This window comes from Nematolebias whitei, chromosome 14 (genome assembly GCF_014905685.2).
Source record: "Nematolebias whitei isolate Nwh7 chromosome 14, NemWhi1, whole genome shotgun sequence".
NCBI lineage: Eukaryota > Metazoa > Chordata > Actinopteri > Cyprinodontiformes > Rivulidae > Nematolebias > Nematolebias whitei.
The window spans coordinates 31,267,498-31,287,366 of NC_056511.1; the positions used below are offsets into that span (position 1 = coordinate 31,267,498).

General features: G+C 40.5%; 1 pseudogene; it reads left to right on the top strand.

The window, feature by feature from the left end:
- Positions 1-5,975: 5,975 nt before the first annotated feature.
- Positions 5,976-6,094, top strand: LOC119420920 (annotated as a pseudogene).
- The last annotated feature ends 13,775 nt before the right edge of the window (positions 6,095-19,869 follow it).

Consider the following 19,869-nt stretch of genomic DNA (forward strand, 5'->3'; position numbering starts at 1 on the left):
CACTAACGAGAGACAATGATGAATACCTGGGGTGATGGGGATAGAGAACAGGTGTGACAGGAGCTGGCAACATGATGGAGAGCAGGAAAACACAAATAACACCAATCCTCTCACTAGGTCTGAGTGCGAGAGTGAATGGTTGTTTGTCTCGTTTGTCTCTATGCATCCCTGTGATGGACTGGAGACCTGTCCAAGGTGCCCCCCACCTCTCGGACAACACTGGGAACAGTACAAAATGAACATGGATATCAACCAAACTCTTCAGCCACTTGTGGTTCATGTATTTTTCCTGTACAAGTCATATTGTGATTTTTTGTCTGTTTTTCTACTCTGCATTTCTGTCTGTCTCGTATTAAGAAGGCTGTCATAGTGACACAAAACAACAAGCATCTTCATTTCTATTGCTCTTGTTTCTTTTTATACTTCTTACACAGTTTATACATCACATTGTCAGCATTTTGTCAACTGCAGTTATTATAAAAGTATTTTCAATTCAATTCAATTCAAAAATACTTTATTAATCCCAAAGGGAAATTATTTGTTGTTGTTAAATGTTGTTATAACATCTCATTTCATTGAGATGTTATAGATGCTGATGTCTGTAGGCAGGAAGGATCTCTTGTAAAGGTCCATCCCACAGTGGATCCTAAGAAACTGGCTGCAGATGCCGTCCGATCCGTCCACCCAGACTCTGCTGGCCTCTCGGTTCCCCCGGGCTGTAGGACCGCCCTAATGCCGGGCAGAACTCCTCCCAGAGCGATGGTCACTCCTCCCAGCAGTCTGCCGAGCTCCTCGTCGCTGCAGACAGCCAACTGTAGGTGCCGAGGGACGATCCTGTCCTTCTGCTGTCATGAGCCGTGTTTCCTGCTAGTTCCATGATCTCAGTGGTCAGGCACTAGAGAACGCTGGCAGGTAGATGAGAATGCGTCCACAGAACATCCTTTTCAACACATTTGAGATTTGGGGCAGTAGTTGAAATATTATTTGAGCTTTTGAGATGTTAATCAGCTGCTGTTGGTTGTAGAAAACTGCCTTGTTGCCATGGTTACGCATCATAACAAATGTCCAACACTAAAAAAAGTTTCAGTAAAAATCCTTCCAGCTGCACAGCATCTGATACCAGAGGAAACAATCATCCAAAAAATGTGATTTACAACCAGAAAAACAGGAATTAAAGTTTCCAAAAGCAAAATCTCAGAATGAAAGTAACAGAGCTGCTCCAACATGCAGCCACCTTGAGCGACGCAATTCTAGAACCAAATTTTTCCAAATCACTGTTCAGTTTTAGAGAAGAAAGCTGATTTATGTTGGAGTTTCAGGCCCTTCTGATTTTCTTTACGAGTTTTCTAGTTGCTTCATACAATTTAAAAAATGGTTAAAGATGGTGAAGAGCAGCAGACGATTAATGTCTTTGGTGAGCAGCAACGAAATGGGCAGGATAATGTGTAGGCAGCCATTTATAATTGCATTTAGCCTTCAGGCTTACTTTCACTAATGACCAGCTCACTGTAAGAGTGCCTCACTTGGCAACCTGTAGCAGATCAGAGGCTCGTGTAGCGGCTGCCAGTGATAAGCCTGTCTTAAATCATAAGTGCTCGTTTCAGTCGGCAGTGAAAGCAGAGCAACACTGCTCGCTGACATTTGATGTATTGACGTTATTGACTGATGGGCGGATCATTTCGTCCTGATCTTTGGCAGATTGGCTTCGGCACGTCACGTCAGAAGCGTTCAAAGCAGGCAGAGAAGATGATGTGAAAGATTTTACAGCAGCCAGATCAGCTGGCTTTCACATCTGCATCATTAAAGCTTCAAACCCTGCCCTCGTTTTGCTTTGTGTTTCCTCTTCGCACGCTGCTCCGTGTTGCTGCAGAGCAACCGGATAGACGTGATGTCGTTTCAGCTCAGCGAGCGGCTGCTGGCGGCCCCCTTCCCGCTCACACCGGGAATACGTGGACTTCCCGTGTATAAAGCACAACAGCATCACCATTATATTCATGACAGCACAGTTATTAGTGGAATGGCAGCCTTCTCCGCGCCCATTGTTGCTATTACAGTTGAAAAATTGATGTCTTGCAGTGTGTGTGCTGGGCAGTAGGTGGAAACCTGTCAGAACAGGCTGAAGGTGGACCGAATTTAGATCAAAACTGCTCATGATTTTGGCAAAAAGCACCTATCATTGACTAATTTTGTGAATTGTAGGATAAGTCGTTCCAAGAAGCCTACGGTATCATATCTGCTGTAACACAGTGTAAATACATGAACAGAGGACACATGAGAATGAGGGCTGACACTGCAGCATGTTGATTCACTCATTTTGGATCATTTTGATCTCAACAGTCATCACTAGTGTTTAAAGTATCCCACACAAAGATTTGAAAATTAGGTACAAATATACGTTTAAAGAGCCGATTCAAGCACAGATTGTTTCTGTATTTGAAAATGAATAACTTGAATACACAGTGGATCAGCTGGTAGAGCTGCTGCCTCTCAGCGAGAAGGTCGCCAGATCGAATCCCGACCAGGAGCCTTTCTGGGTGGAGTTTGCATGTTCTCTTCGTGCATGCATGAGTTTTCTCCTGGTACTCCAGTTTCCTCCCACAGACCAAAAACATGCATGTTAGTCTGATTAGTAAATCTAAATTGTCCCTAGTTTGTCTCTATGTGTACCTGCGATGGACTGGAGACCTGTCCAGGGTGTCCCCTGCCTCTCGCAGTGACACCAGTAATCCACATGACCTGAAAAGGATGAAGCGGGTAAAGATAATGGATGGATGGACTGATGGATGGATGGATGGATGGATGGACTGATGGATGGATGGATGGATGGACTGATGGATGGATGGATTGAAAAGCCTGAATATTTAGCATGATGTGAAAATATACTATTTGTAACAAGTGAGACAAATTGTCAGGACAAATCCTTTTTTTTGTAGGATTTTTGTCACTAAAAATTATATTAAGGTAATTTATTTTTAGCTTTTAACTTAAAAAATTGCTTTACAGAGATAAAGGGGACATAGATCTAGACGAGGGGAGAACACAACTGAAAACACTGCTTCAGTGTTATCAGGCCCAGATTCTAATCTACAGGGTTCTTCATTTGTTCATTAGAGAAAGTATCAGACAGACAGCTTGTCTGACTTCAAAGTGTGCGTTTAGCAGCTAAAGGGCTGGTTCAGTCAACTGTTTGTTCTGTCTAATAGTTAAAGAGTAAAGTCATAGAGTAAAGTCTTAGTCTGGGTTAAGCTCAAGGCTCATCAAACGAGCGCCAGATTTTTTTGTTTGTTTGTTTTTCAGACTTATAAAATATATTTTGTTCAAAAACAGCATAATTATAACTTATACATCATTTAAAAACAACAACAACTTATGGTGTTTCTTTGTGGATGCCTGTGTGTGCCTCAGGAGTGGTAAACCAAGGAAACCTTGCAAAGCATCCAAACTAGTCTTTTTGTTGTCAGCTAGCTTGAAGCACTCAAACACTTCCTACCCATTCAGCTTTTGAAAACTTTTATAACTCGGCCGGTTCCAACATTGGTTCATGCACAAGCAACGCTTTATCCAGTATGATAGTTTTGAAACAAAGTGTCATCTGCCATATGCTGAGCGTTCTAGCAAGGGGGGAGGAAAACACAAGAAAATAAATTAAAAGGTACTTTCATAAACGTGCCGACTGCAAATATTACTACAAATATTCTTTTGACAACTGTTCACCCCAGAATGTGTTTAAATGACATAACACATCATTTGTCTGATGGAAGATGATGAGGCTAATATTTGAGTAACAAGGAAAAAGACCAAATTTAAAAATCTTTTTGATCATTTATGACATTCAAATATCTTTCTGCTTTCATCTTGTTTAAAAGCAATGAACGAGGCTATCTAGAAAACCGTCTTTCCAGTCAAATTTCTGCAATGCACATATGAGCACAGACTAGTTACAAAAGATTATTTTTATCCTAAATGGAATGCATTTTGTAGTCTTTGATTTTTCTGTCTAAATGAAAGTCATTCGTGAGTCATTTGCAGCAGCTCATGCAAAAACTACAGTTCCTTTCTTTTCCAGTGAAAGCTTTTTAAAGTGAAAGGAGAAACGTTCAGGGAAAAGAGGGTTCTGTGGAACTGGTGTGACCTTTGGTGCTGGTACGCCTGTGCTGAGCTGGACAGCTTCTGTCTACAGGCATGACCACAAATTAATTAGTTAGACATTTGCAGGGTAAACAGCACATTGAGCTACTGCTTACAGAAATGAAGTTCATTGGATCAGTGTGTTAGTAAACTGGCTGGGAAACAAGAGGAAAGGCAGTTTGTCACAGAATGTCTCTCTCTTTTAAAACGACCTTGAATCCACATCTCCACGCTCCTGTTTTTGGCCAATTTCCACTCACAAGGTCCATTTTTTCTTGTATTCTTGTTGTAAATTCTCTCATTCTGGCAATTTATACCCATTAACTTAATCTGCATGTAAATTAAGGCTTCGCCTCAGCTTCTTTGTGTGACTTTTTGAGCAGCCATTAGCGTATTTCATTGGAAAAACGTTGCCAACGCCGTCTTTTGTGGATTTATCCGGACATTTACTGTGAACTTCCCGCCATCCTGTGCAGCGGAGGCCCGTGTTTTATGAGTGTTGTTTATCTGGCAGAGGGGGAACGATGGGATCAGCACACGCTCTTTAAACCAAAATCCTTCCGAGACAAACGGAATATCAAAGGACATGAAAATATTTCCAGTTGTCCTGTAATTGCTGCTGGTTTTAACAATGAGCCGGAGAAAACCACCACAGAGTTATAAATATTCAGTTAACAGTTTGACACGTTCATTTGAAGAGTTTGGCGATGGCTGTTTCTACAGCAACTACTCACAGATTTGTTCTGCAGAGAAACTCATTGTTGTTCTTTGCTATCAGTTTTAGTAAACTAGCATGCAATTCAACCAAAACCAGTGGGGAAAAGGTTTGCTTCTCAATTTTATAGCAAACTCTTTAAACAGAACCAAATGTGTTCACGCTCCATATCTTACAATGTTGGCAAAGACAGCACTCTCGTTTAGAGATGGCCAAGAAAGCTGTTTTTAATGACTGGTGGTGATATTGGACTGTGGTGACACACTGCTCAATTTAGGCCTCCATTTCTAATCACTCATATGTCAGAGGTTAGCATGGGGACATCTCAATGAAAGTCAGTGGTGATTTTAACCTCTCAAGCACCCCTAAGTTTTAACTGAGCATCCCCTGATAAATTAAGAAACCATCATTAGGATTTTGTAAAGAAACTCAGTTCTCAAACTTTAGATTCACAAAAATATTTAATCAATTTGAAATAAATATGGAATGAATTGGGACACTCAAATAGGCCAGTAAACTTTATGATTTTATTTAATTTTTTGCACGAGTCAGATCCTCAACGCCGCTTGTCAATCATTCCAGTACGCTCGTCAGCAACTGACCAATCGGTGATCTCAGTTTGTTCTGAAGGTAAACGCCCCTTACCTGCAGGAGCAACACCCCTTTTTCCTCCAACAACATTGTTGGATTTTGCATTACAAACACTTTACAGTCAAAGGCTAATAGTTAAATTAAAGGTTAATGCTTAAAGCTAGTTGAGCTTTGTATGTATATATATGTTGTAACTTCTGGTTGCATAAGTTTAGGCTTTGTTTACTATGATCCTTTAAAAGTCCCATTTGTGACTGAGCTCATTGTTTATAATAATAATAATAATAATAATAATAATAATAATAATAATAATGATAATAATAATAATAATGTGTTATGTGTTGTCATCATTGTATGTTCCCATACAATGGTGAAATTGGCTCTCTGCATCCACCACCAGGTGGAGCAGTGGGCAGCTATTGAAAGTGCCCGGGGAGCAATTGGGGATAAGGTGTGCTGCTCAGAGACACTATGAGATGTGTGATGACAGGGGACTGAACTCAGGACAGTCGGGTCCCGAGTCGGCTGCCCTGCCCCTACACTCTACGGCCATACCACCCTGAACACGTCTGATTTTGTCTGATCTTGGAAGCTAAGCAGGTTCGGGCCTGGTTAGTACTTGGATGGGAGACCATCTGGGAATGCCAGGTGTCGTAAGCTTTTGCACTTCTCACAAACATCACCAGGGGGTGCGTTGTTCAAGCCAAGAGCCACTGTCAGTACTGGGGGCTAAGCACCCCAAAAGGTCAGATTCTGCCCCTGCTGAAGGTCCTGTAGAAAGAGTGGGGAATAGTCAAATGATAAAATGTATTAAGATTACTAGATTCTGTAACTTTCAGAGGCAAACCATCAGAGTCTTCAAGGTATAAATTTTTGTGTGTGGGCTCTGGGGAGAATTTCCTCTGACTAAGGTATTCTGTATCCGTCTCAAAGTGACCATTAAAACAGAGCACAGCGTAACTCTATAGTTTGATCAGCCAATCAGATGTAGACTTGTAGCCAATGGGTGCTTTCTTAGGTTTCCTCACAGGGATTAGCGTTTGCTTCAAGGACCTCTGAGTGATTTATGTAGGAGGCATAGTTAGAGTTGGTACACTGTGTTCAGCTACTGAAAATACAACATGAGCATGTGAAATTATTGCAAAATAAATATTGATGGCTTTTTCAAAATGACCACTCAATAAAACTACAAGTCTGTTTAAAAAAATATAAAGGCTGTCTACCTGCTGTGGAGCTATCCTGGGAACGATGCACTCATCGGTGGAGTTGAAAGACTGAGGGAACCTCTGCTGTTTGACAAAAGCTGCACATAAACTTTAAAACACAGGAGGTCTTCTGAGGACAGCAATCACCTGAAAACCTTTGGGGGAATCAAGAATAAATTACTCTTAAAATTCTTCTGGTTTTGTTTTTATATATAATAATCTGAGTTTCAGTACTCATCAGTGGGGAATGACGGCATTTGTTTTTGTCTGGCTTTACTGGGGTGGATTTTTAAAATGCCTTACTTAAATTTCTGCAACTTGGACCTCTGTTCTGGTCACTTTGTACCCAGAGTTTTTGGGCTACCTGCTCATCAGTCGTACTTACCTGGGCAGTATGTAGGTACAGATTGACAGAGGACCGATGTGACGCTGAGCCCTTTAGAATACAGATGAACTGCTTCTTTCTGACGTTGTTCCCGACGTTGTTCCCATATGCACCCTAGTTGCAGGACTGATGAAGGCAAATCTTTAAATTGTTGTGTTGCAATCCCTGCATCCTATTTCTTGCGAGGGTTACGTTCCAGACCCCCCTCCCCCCATGCACAATAAGTGAAATTCCACGAAGTAGCAATTTTATATTTATTTTAGTGTTTATATATATTAAGGCTTTAGAAACCCTTCCCACACTCTTGCAATGTTTTAAACTCTTAAGTACCTCATTTTAACAACATACATACAGTACTGTATATGAAGCTACTAAATTTTACTCACCAGCTCTGCAGAACAGGAGAGGCTCTCGGTTCCGGTCTGACTCTGTTCTGGTCCGACTTGGTTCATTTCTGCAGACCTATCCTGCAGCAATGAAGCCCACATTCGGTCTTTTAAACTCTTAAACCTACTAATTTTAACAACATACTTATATGTAGCTACTACATTTAACTTACCAAGCTCGACAGAACAGGAGCAGCTTGGTTCTGGTCCGACCCGAGAGATGAAAAATGTCCCGGTGCAGCATGACCGAAGTCCACCACCCCATCCAGGTTGATGTATGTGTGCTGCTGCTCCAGGACACTCTGCACACAAGGCTGCCCAGGATTTAGTCCATCATCTCTGGCCCGGTCCGAACCAGCACCATGTGACCAGAACCATACCGAACCACGCCACGGTCTGTTCCCTGCAGCCACTAGGATCCGGGTCACACTGAGTCCAGATCAACTGCAGCCCACCAGTGAACGAGTTCAGCTTCAGAATGATTTGAGACTTTCCTCCTGCCAGTCCTGTGAGCTTATTATTGTTATTTCTGACTTTGGTTGTAAAACTTTCCTTCCATTTGCAGAAAGCAGCGGCTGGAAGCAGTGTTGACTTCAGGGAAGTGAACTGATGGCCTCTGGGTAACGTAGTTCTTTAGACTGGCAAAACAGTGAAGTGCTTAATGAAAGAAAACTACAAAATGGTGGCACTTTTTAAAAGAAAAGATTATGTACATTACTATAAATAAACAGCGATAGAGCGAGTTTTAAGCATGACACCCCGTTAAAAACTGGGTTGTCATGTCAAAATCCAAGATGGCCACCGCCAGTGAATAAACTGATGAAAGTCTTGATCTTTATATGTCAGGTAGAAGCAGTCTATCACAAATGATTTCAGCTCACCAGACTGAAGAGACCAATCTTAATATAATTATATAATATAATAAGTGCTATGTGTTGTCATCATTGTTCTATACAATGGCAGAATTAGTTATCTACATTTAACCCATCACACCTCTACACCATCTTGGATCCCTTAAGCCAGTATCTCACTGGGCTGCGGCTGTTGGGAGTCACTGGAGACTCAAAAAGAGACATTTTCAGTTGCAGTCTGACTGTGTTTGCAACCAGTGAGTCGTGATTTTCAAATATCATGTTTTTTTTTTGTATGTGCACTGCTTCCAAAACTATTCTAGGTGTGCAAAGTATTTCATCACCCACCTCTGTCCTCATCATACCTGCCTCAGCCTGCTTTGTAGCCCTCTTAGTCCTGACATCATCAATTTGATCTACTTCCCTGCAAATACTTTGAGTCACTTTAGAGACTCTCATCTGAATGCTTTGCCCACTTGTTGCAATTTTTTTTAGTTTATTTAGATTTTTAAACCAGCTAGAAGTCTATTTTTTTTTAACTGAGTTGTTTTCATGCTGGAAGTTTTAAAGCAGTGCATCCTTGGTATTGAGTGACAGGTTCATTTCCAGATGAAAGCTCTGTGAGAACATCACTGCACTGATACGTCTCAATATATGGCGTTTTAGTTTAGTGGGGCATTGACACGTCACTGGACTGAATGTTGAACAACAGTGGTTTGGGGACAGAAACCAGTAGATTGAAACTGCTTATGGATGCACAATGAGCAGGAATAAAATTAACAATTTGTCTCAAAAGAGCCTGTTGTTTGTCTCTGGCTGTGATATTTCCTCCTTCACACTTTAGATCACTGTGTTACAAACTAAAACTCTGAATATTCATTTGTTTTTTCGTTTCAGCAACAACCTCGAGATACTCATAAAAAAGTACTTTATCATACAGATAACACTGATTGGGAGTATAAAACAAAATCTGCCTTGAGAAGAAATAAACCGAGCTCACATTAAGGAACACTTTTATCTTTTTGAACAATATATCTCATAACAGCACAATATATACAGCACAACAAGTGTAGATAAAACAAAAATAATCTTAATGTCAATCTAACTGCACCGCTCCGACAGGATAATCTCCTGCAGCCTTGAGGGAAATGGTGGTTTTTAACCTCTACATAGATGTGCTGCTGACGTTGTGAAGAATTACTCATGTCCATTTTTAGTTGTACAACACAGGAAATACTGATGAAAATCAAGGTCTAAGGTGAAGCTCCCACTCACTGCTACCTGCATCACCAATTCACATAATCGGTTAATTAAATTAAAACAATTTTTTTTTTTTAGAAAATTTTAATCATAAACAGAAAACAGCTCCATGTCTGATTTTGAATGAGACACAGAGGAAACTGTTCGAGGCTTCAGCGTACTGACATTTGTTGACATTAAATGAAGTAAACCCAGCAGATGTCAGTTAATCTGTCCTTTAAAGGAATAGTTCAGGCATTTTCAATTGTGGTTCAGTGAGATTATTATGTGCAGCACGGTGGCGCAACTGGTAGAGCTGCTGCCTCTCAGCGAGCAGGTCCTTGGTTCAAACCCCGGTCCGGGGGCCTTTCTGGGTGGAGTTTGCATGTTCTCTCCGTGCATGCGTGGGTTTTCTCCGGGTGCTCCGGTTTCCTCCCACAGACCAAAAACATGCATGTTAGGCTGATTGGTAACTCTAAATTGCCCTTAGGTGTGAGTGAGAGAGTGAATGGTTGTTTGTCTCGTTTGTCTCTATGTGGCCCTGTGATGGACTTGCGACCCGTCCAGGGTGTACCCCGCCCCTCGCACAGTGATTGCTGGACATGGGCACCAGCGACCCCCGTGACCCAAAATGGAATAAACGGGTAAAGAAAATGGATGGATGGATGGATGGAGATTATTATGTTACCTGTTGCAGAAAACTTTTTGAATGGCCATTTTTTTTTTTTGTTCTTTGGAGAAATAGATTAATTTTTTCTAGGTTCATGAACTATTAATTTGTTTAAACAAGACCAAAAACAATTTTACAATACACGGTTATTTAAGTGGATTTTTCTTTTGTAAGTTCAAACTGAGCAGCAGCAGGTGTTTTATTTTAATCAGGCAATCCGGAGACCTCAGATCTCTTTTGTAAGGTCTGGACCTGAAGCCTAACACATGTTTTTAAACTGTGGGAGGAAACTGGAGCACCCCGAGAAAGCTCACGCTAACGTCAGGAGAACATACAAACTCCACGCAGAAAGACCCCCGGTCCAACTCGGGAATTGAACCCAGGACTTTCTTGCTGTGAGGCGACAGTGCTAACCACTGATCCATCATGCTGCAGTACTGGGACAGTAATGTGTCAGTTTCAGCAACAATGCCAAAGTATCTAAGCTGAAAAAAGTTTCTATATGAAAAACTGAAAATATACATTTTTTAAATTCAACTTTTATTTATACAGGTTAGTCTCACTGAGCCTCGAGGACTGAATTACAAGAGACCTGATTAGTGTAACAAGTTATAGATTAATGTACACACAAACCATTAAATGGGACTAATGGGATGACTAATTAATGGGACTAACCTGTATAAATAAAGGCTGAATTAATTTTTTTTTTTTAATTGAAGCTGTTTTATGACAACAGCAATCACTTCCGATGTGCATTCACTGTTGTGAGGAGCTACTTCCAAACAGAACTTTTGCCAACTTAAAACATTATTATTCAAAACTTTACAGCATCATAAAATTTGCATTCTACAATTATTTAGGCAGAAATTACATGATGCTTCTAGCACGTGTAAAGACCTTTTACATAATGTGCCTCCGTGAGTACAGTTTGACATTAAGAGCCTCACATCCATCCTCATTTTGTTTTTAACTTACAGGGTTACATCTGCTGACAAAGTAGATGAACATATGGAGAGGAAAACATAGTAGAGCCACTAAAGCTAAACCTAATAAATATTTATGGTTCTCGTGAGGTGGAACGTGAGCAGGTTGTATGCGCACATGTGTCAACTGCTTAAGATCGATAAACGTACCAAAGCAAAGGATATCCAAGCAAACTTGTGTCCAGTCCAGCGTAGTTTGTTGCTGATGCACAATATTTTCAAAAACGTCCTTACCCATGCTGCTGACATTTGTTTTAAGGGAACGAAGCAGTTCCCTGCATACAGCAACACGACTGCAGTTTGATGGATGGGCTAAAAGTCAGAGAGGAGTCATGACATCACATTTTGTGGTGTGTTTTCAGAGCAGCAGGCTCCATCACGTCATGAGTTTTCATACAAGCGCAGGATGGTCGTTGAACTGTACGGCCTGTGTGCATCACAAAAGTAGATCCCTATAGGAAGAGGCATTTCACATTTCTCAGTCACGGTGATGATTTTGTAATTTAACGTTTTGAAATTGTTTTGTTGTCTTTGGCATGATGGAGGAGCATGTTCCGTCTTAATTAGACTGGAGGAAAGAAGGAATTTTGCTTTGTTATTCAAGCTCAAATGAGCCATTTTTGGTTCCTCACCAGGAGCTTCTCTTTCTGTGGAGGAGCTTTATTTTTCTCCACCTTGTCCCAATTAGTCAAAGGAGCAGTGTAATAAATTCTGCAACAGGATGTGAGCGAACATGCAGTCCTCTGCAAACAAAGCAATTCAAAGTATGCATAAAAGACCACACTGTTCATAGTTAATGTTGAGGGGAACCACAAGGTGCACCCATCTGGGCTAATGCATTAGGAATCACAATGTCTAGTTTTTATTTTTTTTGCCTTGCACATTTAGTAACTTCCCCATCAACATGAAAAATGGTGGGTCCTATTTTTCTCCCACATCACAATACCCTCTCTTTCTTTCCCTTCAGTGGATTTCTCGTGTTCCTCTCTGATGTCGACCCTCTCTCCTTTCAGGCTGCCATGTTTTTTTGTTTTTTTTTGTTATCAGAGAGACAAATGAGAAACAAGAGGCACAAAAGGCCCCGGGGCTCGTGTCCTCACATCATCACCACCCTTTTTATCTCTCCCCCTCTCTATCCTCCATCTTTCCGTCTTCCTGAGTGACAGCTGGCAGCCAGTAGGGTACGGCCAGCGTGCCAACCCAAGTGCACATATTTGCCAACCGACTTGAGAAAATACACATTTGAACCTGAATGACTCATGCATGCTGAAGCTCCGTGCCTCCTAATGACGCTCCCTTTTCTTCTTCCTCTTCATAGCTTAAACACATGCGGGACGTATTCCACTCCCTGCTACCCACAGAGCTGTGTGGTCGTCAGAAACATGTGAACAGCACATTTATAAAGAAGCCCATGGATGAGTCTAAGAATTCAAAACAGTAGGATGTGGAGAACAACTAACTGGGGAAAAGAAAATTAGACTGCTTTTTTCAATTTGGACTAATTGTTCTCTCAGTACAGACAAAGCTAAAGTAATATTTTAAAATGCACTACCCGCTAGAACAGAAGCTTCTTTGTTTATTTTTCAGCTGAAGTAATGATTAACTTCTCGTGTAGGTTTATAGCGCACAGTAAGTCACCTACAAGCCATTAAGCTCTGACTGTTATGTTCTATGCTCCTAATTATTGCTGAATCTAATATTAACTAGAGAAATTGCATTTCATGGGAAAATGTAGTGTGAATGCTTATTGCAGAAGAACTTGCTGAAAAACAACTGAAATTAGCTAAAACAAAACATGTTGCATTGTAGCTGAAATGGAAGAGCTAAGTTAGCAGAAGAACGCAGAAAGTACATGCATTTGCTGAATTAGGTTTAAATAAGCAGAAATGAGTACAAAAATTTAATTAAGCTAAAAAAGCTGAAATTTGTGTAAAAATAGCCGAAAAGTAGCTGAAATTACAAGAAAGAAGCTTAAAATACTAGGAGAGAAAAGAGCTGAAATGAGCTAAAAATGTGGAATTAGCTGAAAAAGCTAAATTTAGCACAAAACAGCTAAAAAGTAGCTGAAATAGCAGATAAAACTGAAACTAGCAGAAAAAACCCCAAAAGGAGCATAAGCTGAAATTAACAGAAAACAGTTGATTAGGCTGAAAGTAGCAGAACCTACAACAAAACACTTGAATTTATTTGAAAACAGCTGAAATTTGCTACAAAATGCTAGAAAAGTAGCTGAAAATGTAGAAAAAGTGTAAATTAGCATAAGAAAGCAGAAAAAACAATTTTGTCCAATTAGGCTGAAAAAAGCAGAAAATTCGCAAAAAAGTGGGAAGTAACTAAAAAAAGATGAAATTAGATCAAAAAAGCTGAAAAGTAGCTAAAAATGCAGAAAGAAGCTGAAATTACAAGAAAGAATTGGAGAGAGCATATTTTGCCAAATTAGGTTGAAAAATGAGTGCAAAAACTGTGGAATTAGCCGAAAAAGCTTAAATCGGCATAAAGACAGCTGAATAGTAGCTGAAATAGAAAAAGTTGAAACTTGCAGAAATAAACTGAAAGGAGCATAACAAGCTGAAATTAGCAGAAAAAAGATAGAAGAAGCACAGAAATGTTGTAGTTAGCCGAAAGAATGTGAAAGGAGCACAAAACAGCTGAAAAAAACAGCTAAAATGAACTGAAAGTTAAAAAAGTACAAAAAAAGTTTAAATTTGCACAAAGAAGCTGAAAGAAGCTGAACCAGAACAAAATGTGACAGGAACAGAAAAAGGTTGTAAACAGAAATGAGCTCAGTTCATTTTCTATGAGACAAAAAGTGGCCGAAGAGGCTAAATATTTCAAAAAGCTGAAGTTATACCAATACCAAAAGTCATAGCAGGATTGTCCTGAAAGAGCTGAAGATTTTGATGATTTGTTGAAATAGCTTGAAAACTGTGGGGTGAGAATCGCTGTGAAAAATGTACAGAAGAAAAATGGATCACCGTAGTGTGAATGCTTCATAAACATTCACACAATAAAAATACAGCTGCTGAAAGGTGAAAGGCAGGCGATAATGTTTTTGCCTGTGTTTGCACGTTCATTTATTTGTTGTGTTAGCAAAAGATCTCATGAACCAACAAACACGTTTAATGAAACTCTCAGAAAGTAATCGTTGGATGGACATCTACCACTGATGAATGCTTCATGTCAGTTAATTCAAGATGGCCGCCTCAACCAACAGATATTAGAAAACAAAAATGACTATAATCAGAATCAGAATCAGAATAAACTTTATTGGCATTGCACCGAGATACAACGTGAATATGTACGTACAGTCGTCCAAAAGATGGGCGGAGTGCACAAAGCTGCTACTATAAATAGCGCGGCCTTCTTATTCTTATTCAGAATAATATTTTGCTTAGATGAGAAAAGGGGAGGAAACAAGAGGAGAGACGGTATAAAAAAAAGATCACTCACGCCGTGTCCTAGACAGGGCACGATTTGAGGCATAAAAAATAACCTACCACAGCAAAGCAACATAAATAGACGTTATACATGTACATACAGGCCGGTGAAAACATTGAATTTTTAAGGGAAAGTCGTAGTATAGTCCAGAGCCCCCCCGCTCTCAGCCATTGTCCAGATAAGAGGTGTTATTCATCATCAGCTCAGTTGAGGCTCTGTCACATGTTCACATCCTTGGAGAAGGGAGTGTTGAGAAGACAGACAAAGCATCTTTGTTGTTTTCAAAACATGCCAGGAAGAGTTCAGATAAGTCCGGCGTCAAGGCTACAGTTTGGGTCAGGCAGAACTTGTGAATTGCTCTTTCTGCCTTTTAAAGTTTCTCTGGTATATATTCCTCTGATGGAACTCCAAAATAGCCCAATTGATCCTTTACGCCAAAAGTTGAGCTCACAGCAAGGGCGTCAGAAGCATCCGTAATGTGGGGGGGGACACAATGATGTGTGTAGGTGTGCACGCGCGCGTGTGTGCGCATGTGCACGTGTGCGTGCACGTAAAAAAATGTGTTCACTAGTGAGCACCTAGATTTCCTTCAATTCCACACATTTAAAACATGTTTTTCACCAAGTTTGTGTAAATTCATCTGTGGGTTTTAAAGACATTTTAACTTTAATACACTTTAATACAGAGCGTCAGATCGGCACTATTTGTGTTTATAGAGAAATAAAAAACATCACTTTTTTTACTTGTGTTCAACACTACTCATCTAAATGATGTTTCTCATGAAGCTTGAGGACAATAAGGTGTGGGGTTTTAAAGACATTTCAATTTTAATGCACCTGAACACACAGCGTCTCTTACACCTGCAGCGTCTGACAGAGTCACACTTACTGCTAAGCTAACATGCTACAGACGTAGCGCTCCACTTCTCTCCTCCTAACATGAATATATGTTTCTGATCAAACCCCTGGTCAACAACTGCCCGCACTAAGCTGCTAAACTGGCGAGCGAGTAACACAGAGGTGTCTCCATCTCCTCTACATGTGCGCGTTTTCTGCCGAGGCAAGAGGCAGTAAGGGACGGTGGAGAGTTGGAGAAACCAGGAAAACCTGGAGTGGAGTTTTAGTGGCTTGAGTATTCTTCTATTAATCAAGTGGAATGGATTCGGTCGCGAAGAAAAATAAACTACGCCGCCTGAACTAATGTTTTACAGTAAAAATGGGGGGGGGGGGGCCCAATGGACGGTTTTTTTAATGTGGGGGGGGACTTATCCCCTTCACATATAATGGTTGCGACGCCTATGGCTCACAGCATTCTCCAAGATTATTCCCACTGTTCATGAGTGCTGCCAGGAAGTTCACAGTCCTGATAACAGCCTGCTCCAGCTCCCTGACGCAGCTCCACAAATTCAGTCTGAGCACTGTCGCGCTTCGACACATCCACACGAATTTATAGACAATCCAGAATTCACCAGCCAAACAGCAAAAAAAAACAGTTGTCATCATGAATCCAATTTGTTTCCGTCGAGGTAAGAGAGTCTCCGTATGCCCTGACTCCTGTCAGGAGAAGTTGATCAATTTTGTTGAGAGACCAGCTGATCCTTCAAATTAAGAGGTATGCAGAAAAAAAGAGGCTTTTTAAGGGTTCACAGGACAAAAGAGTGCAAGCAGGGAACCGTGTGTGTGTGTGTGTGTGGGGGGGGGGGGGGGGGGGGCCAGGGAGAACATCTAGTTTCACCGGGAGGACGGGAAGAAAAAAAAAAAACTCTGTTTTACAGATATTGAGCTAATATTTGGTGTGGTAGTAGCTGAGAGTGATCTCCAACACATACTTTAAACATGAAAATTTTGCATCATGTGTAAAATTATTCTCAAGGCTTTCCCAAAATAACTATTACTCCACACGAGATTATGTTGGGTTAAAAATCAGGGGGTGAGGCAGGGGACAGTATGAATTCATTCAAGGAATCAAATTTATTTCTTCACCTTTTGAATTTTCCTCAGCTGGAAAGCAATAATTAAGTCTCATGTATCTAAAAAAGTTAAATCTGGTCCTCTGGACATTCAAAAAAACAAAACAAAGCAAATCAACAAAAAAATGTAGAAACGTTTCGTCTCTCATCCAAGAGACTTCCTCAGTCTGAGGAGCTGTATTCAGCTCAGTCTCTTAAATAGCACCGTCTCAGAGTGGATCAACCAGTTTTGCTGCTGACAACCAAAACCGGCTGATCACATGCTCAAGAAGGACCATCAGCCTAACAATGGATCATTAGCACACTGATGGCTGTTTTCTATTCACAGAGGGCTGAGTGATACTAGCAATCACAGCATTGTAAGAGGGGGACAGTTGAACCCGGAGGCCTCCACCCCTGTTTTAACGATGGACGATTTCTTTTCACAAAGATGGCCTCCTTTACTCCTCTCTCAAACCATCGTTCCTCTCTGTCCAGGATGTGCACATCTTCATCCCTGAAAGAGTGACCGCTGACCTGGAGATGAGTGTAGACTGCAGAGTCCTGGCCTGATGATGTTGATCTTCTGTGCTGGGCCATCCTTTTGGCCAGTGGCTGTTTAGTTTCCCCGATGTAAGACTGATCACAGCCCTCACTGAACAGCATACACAACATTGCTCTGTTTGTGCCGGGGGACTGGATCTTTGGGATGAACCAGTCTTTGCCGTAATGTATTTTGGGGTTTAAAAGCCACTGGGACGTTATGTTTAGAAAATAAACGTCTCAGTTTCTCTGATACTCCCTCAACATATGGAATGACCACTGGTCTGGGTCTGGGTTCCTCCTTTTACCTGATGGCTGACTGGAGTCCTGTTTGGGTTTCTTCTCTGCTTTCAGGAAGGCCCAGTTAGGATATCCACATTGCTCTAGAGCCTGTCTTGTGTGGGATTTCTCCTTCTGCCTGGCTCCTGAGCTAGTGGGGATGCTGTCTGCTCTGTGATACAGAGTCCTGATGACTCCTAACTTGTGCTCCAAAGGGTGATGGGAGTCAAACTGCAAATACTGGTCTGTGTGGGTGGGTTTGAATGTCCAGAGGACCAGATTTAACTTTTTTAGATTTTTCTACCTGGATTATTGAGCATGCATCAGGATAAGTCTCAGGTAGGTTTATGGCATTAAGCATACAGATTGTTTTTATTATGACCTGAAGGCTGAGGTGGAGTGATAATTCATGGGTGTATGTGTGAGTCTGTCTTTAATGTTAGTAAAATATCTCCTGAATCACTGCACAAGTTTTAATGAAACTCTCAGAAAGTAATCAATGGGTTGACATCTACAACAGATGAACTATTGGAGTCAATCCAGTTCAAGATGGCCACCACAGCTCAACCAAAGCAAACACACAAACATATAACTCTGTTAATTTTACAAATGTTGAGCTGAAATTTGGTGTAGTGTTTGCTAAAACTCATCCCAACTTTACATTTTAAACATCAATGGTGCAAAATCTGTGTTTATAACTTTACTACTGAGTACCGCGTCAAATTTGTCTGTTAGCAAAATATATAATGGACATACACCAGTCTGAGTGCTAACGCATCCTGCAAGATTGATTAAAGTCACATACAATGGAACATGATGTTTTTTTCAAGGTTTCTCCAAAATAAATATAACTCCATTGTTTCTTAACGAGGGCAGCACGGTGGCGCAACTGGTAGAGCTGCTGCCTCTCAGCGAACAGGTCCCTGGTTCAAACCCCGGTCCAGGGGCCTTTCTGGGTGGAGTTTGCATGTTCTCTCCGTGCATGCATGGGTTTTCTCCGGGTACTCCGGTTTCCTCCCACAGACCAAAAACATGCATGTTAGGCTGATTGGTAACTCTACAATTGTCCCTAGGTGTGAGTGAGAGAGTGAATGGTTGTTTGTCTCGTTTGTCTCTATGTGGCCCTGTGATGGACTTGCGACCCGTCCAGGGTGTACCCCGCCCCTCGCACAGTGATTGCTGGACATGGGCACCAGCGACCCCCGTGACCCAAAATGGAATAAACGGGTAAAGAAAATGGATGGATGGATGGATGTTTCTTAACGAACAGTAAAATAATTTTAATCTACATTTTTCACATAAAAGGCGGCGAGTGATATGCATTCCTTTAAGAAATGCCATATTTTTTATTTTTAAATGAATGTTTATAAGACACTCGTTGTTAAAAATCTAAAAATGACTCATATTGTGAACATTATTGGATTTTTATGTGTTAAATATCAAGAGCCAGATCATATCAATAAGTACATTGTGTTACTTTTAATAAAAACATGTTAATTAGTATCAAACCTCTTACTACAATATAACTATCATAAACTGAAAAATGTTTATGACAAAACTAAAATAAGCTCCATATTTTAAAACTTTGTGCAACATCTGATTGCTTCTTTTGAAGTTAATTATTTTTCATATATTTTTTAAGTGTCTTACAGTTCTTCTATAACGGCACAATTATAAGGATGTTGATACAAATTTTAATTAAACAAAAGTTAAATAAAATGTGTTTAAACACAAAGATCAGAAAGGTGAGATGTCAGACCTTTACATAAACTGAATTATTTTCTGCAACAAGAATGTTTTTGTGCTTTTCTCAAAAAAAAAAAAAAAAAAAAATACAGATAAATAATAAGTAAATAAATGGGCTGCTATTGGTTTTAAGTTTGTGACTAAACCTGTCCGATGTTTGACAGAGAAGCTTCACAACAATGAGGTTATTCTTTAACAACTTCCCAACAGGGCAACAGTTTTATATTCCTCCTTTGCACTGGATGGGATTGACAGTCGGGTCAGGCTCTTTGATCTTGCAGAATAGATTGCAGTTCTGAAAATCCAAGATCTGATTAGTATTTCCTGGAAAGCTGATTGCTGAATTTCACAGCAATTTGTGAAGGTCAGGAGGTCATTGACTACAAACAGGACATGGGATTACACAAAACATACAGGGAGTGTAAAAGAAAATTAGACTGCAAAAAGAAATATGTGAAGATACAGAGAATATTTACTGGTACATGTAATCTGGGATTGTGGTTGTTGCAGAAATAAATATATGAAAATACACATGGAGAAAAACAATCTAAACCTTGGGGGGATAAAGCAGACGGGCATTAATGAAAATCTGGGTTTTTAGAGATTTGTTGTTTTGCTTTGATGAGACAGAGGGACAGGGAGAGAATCAGACTGAAACAACTGCTGCGATAATCTGCTGGAATCGATTCAAAAACGTTTCCCAGACAAACCCTGCGATGCTGTTAGCACCAGTTCAACATCCAGCATCGTAACGCTGACTGA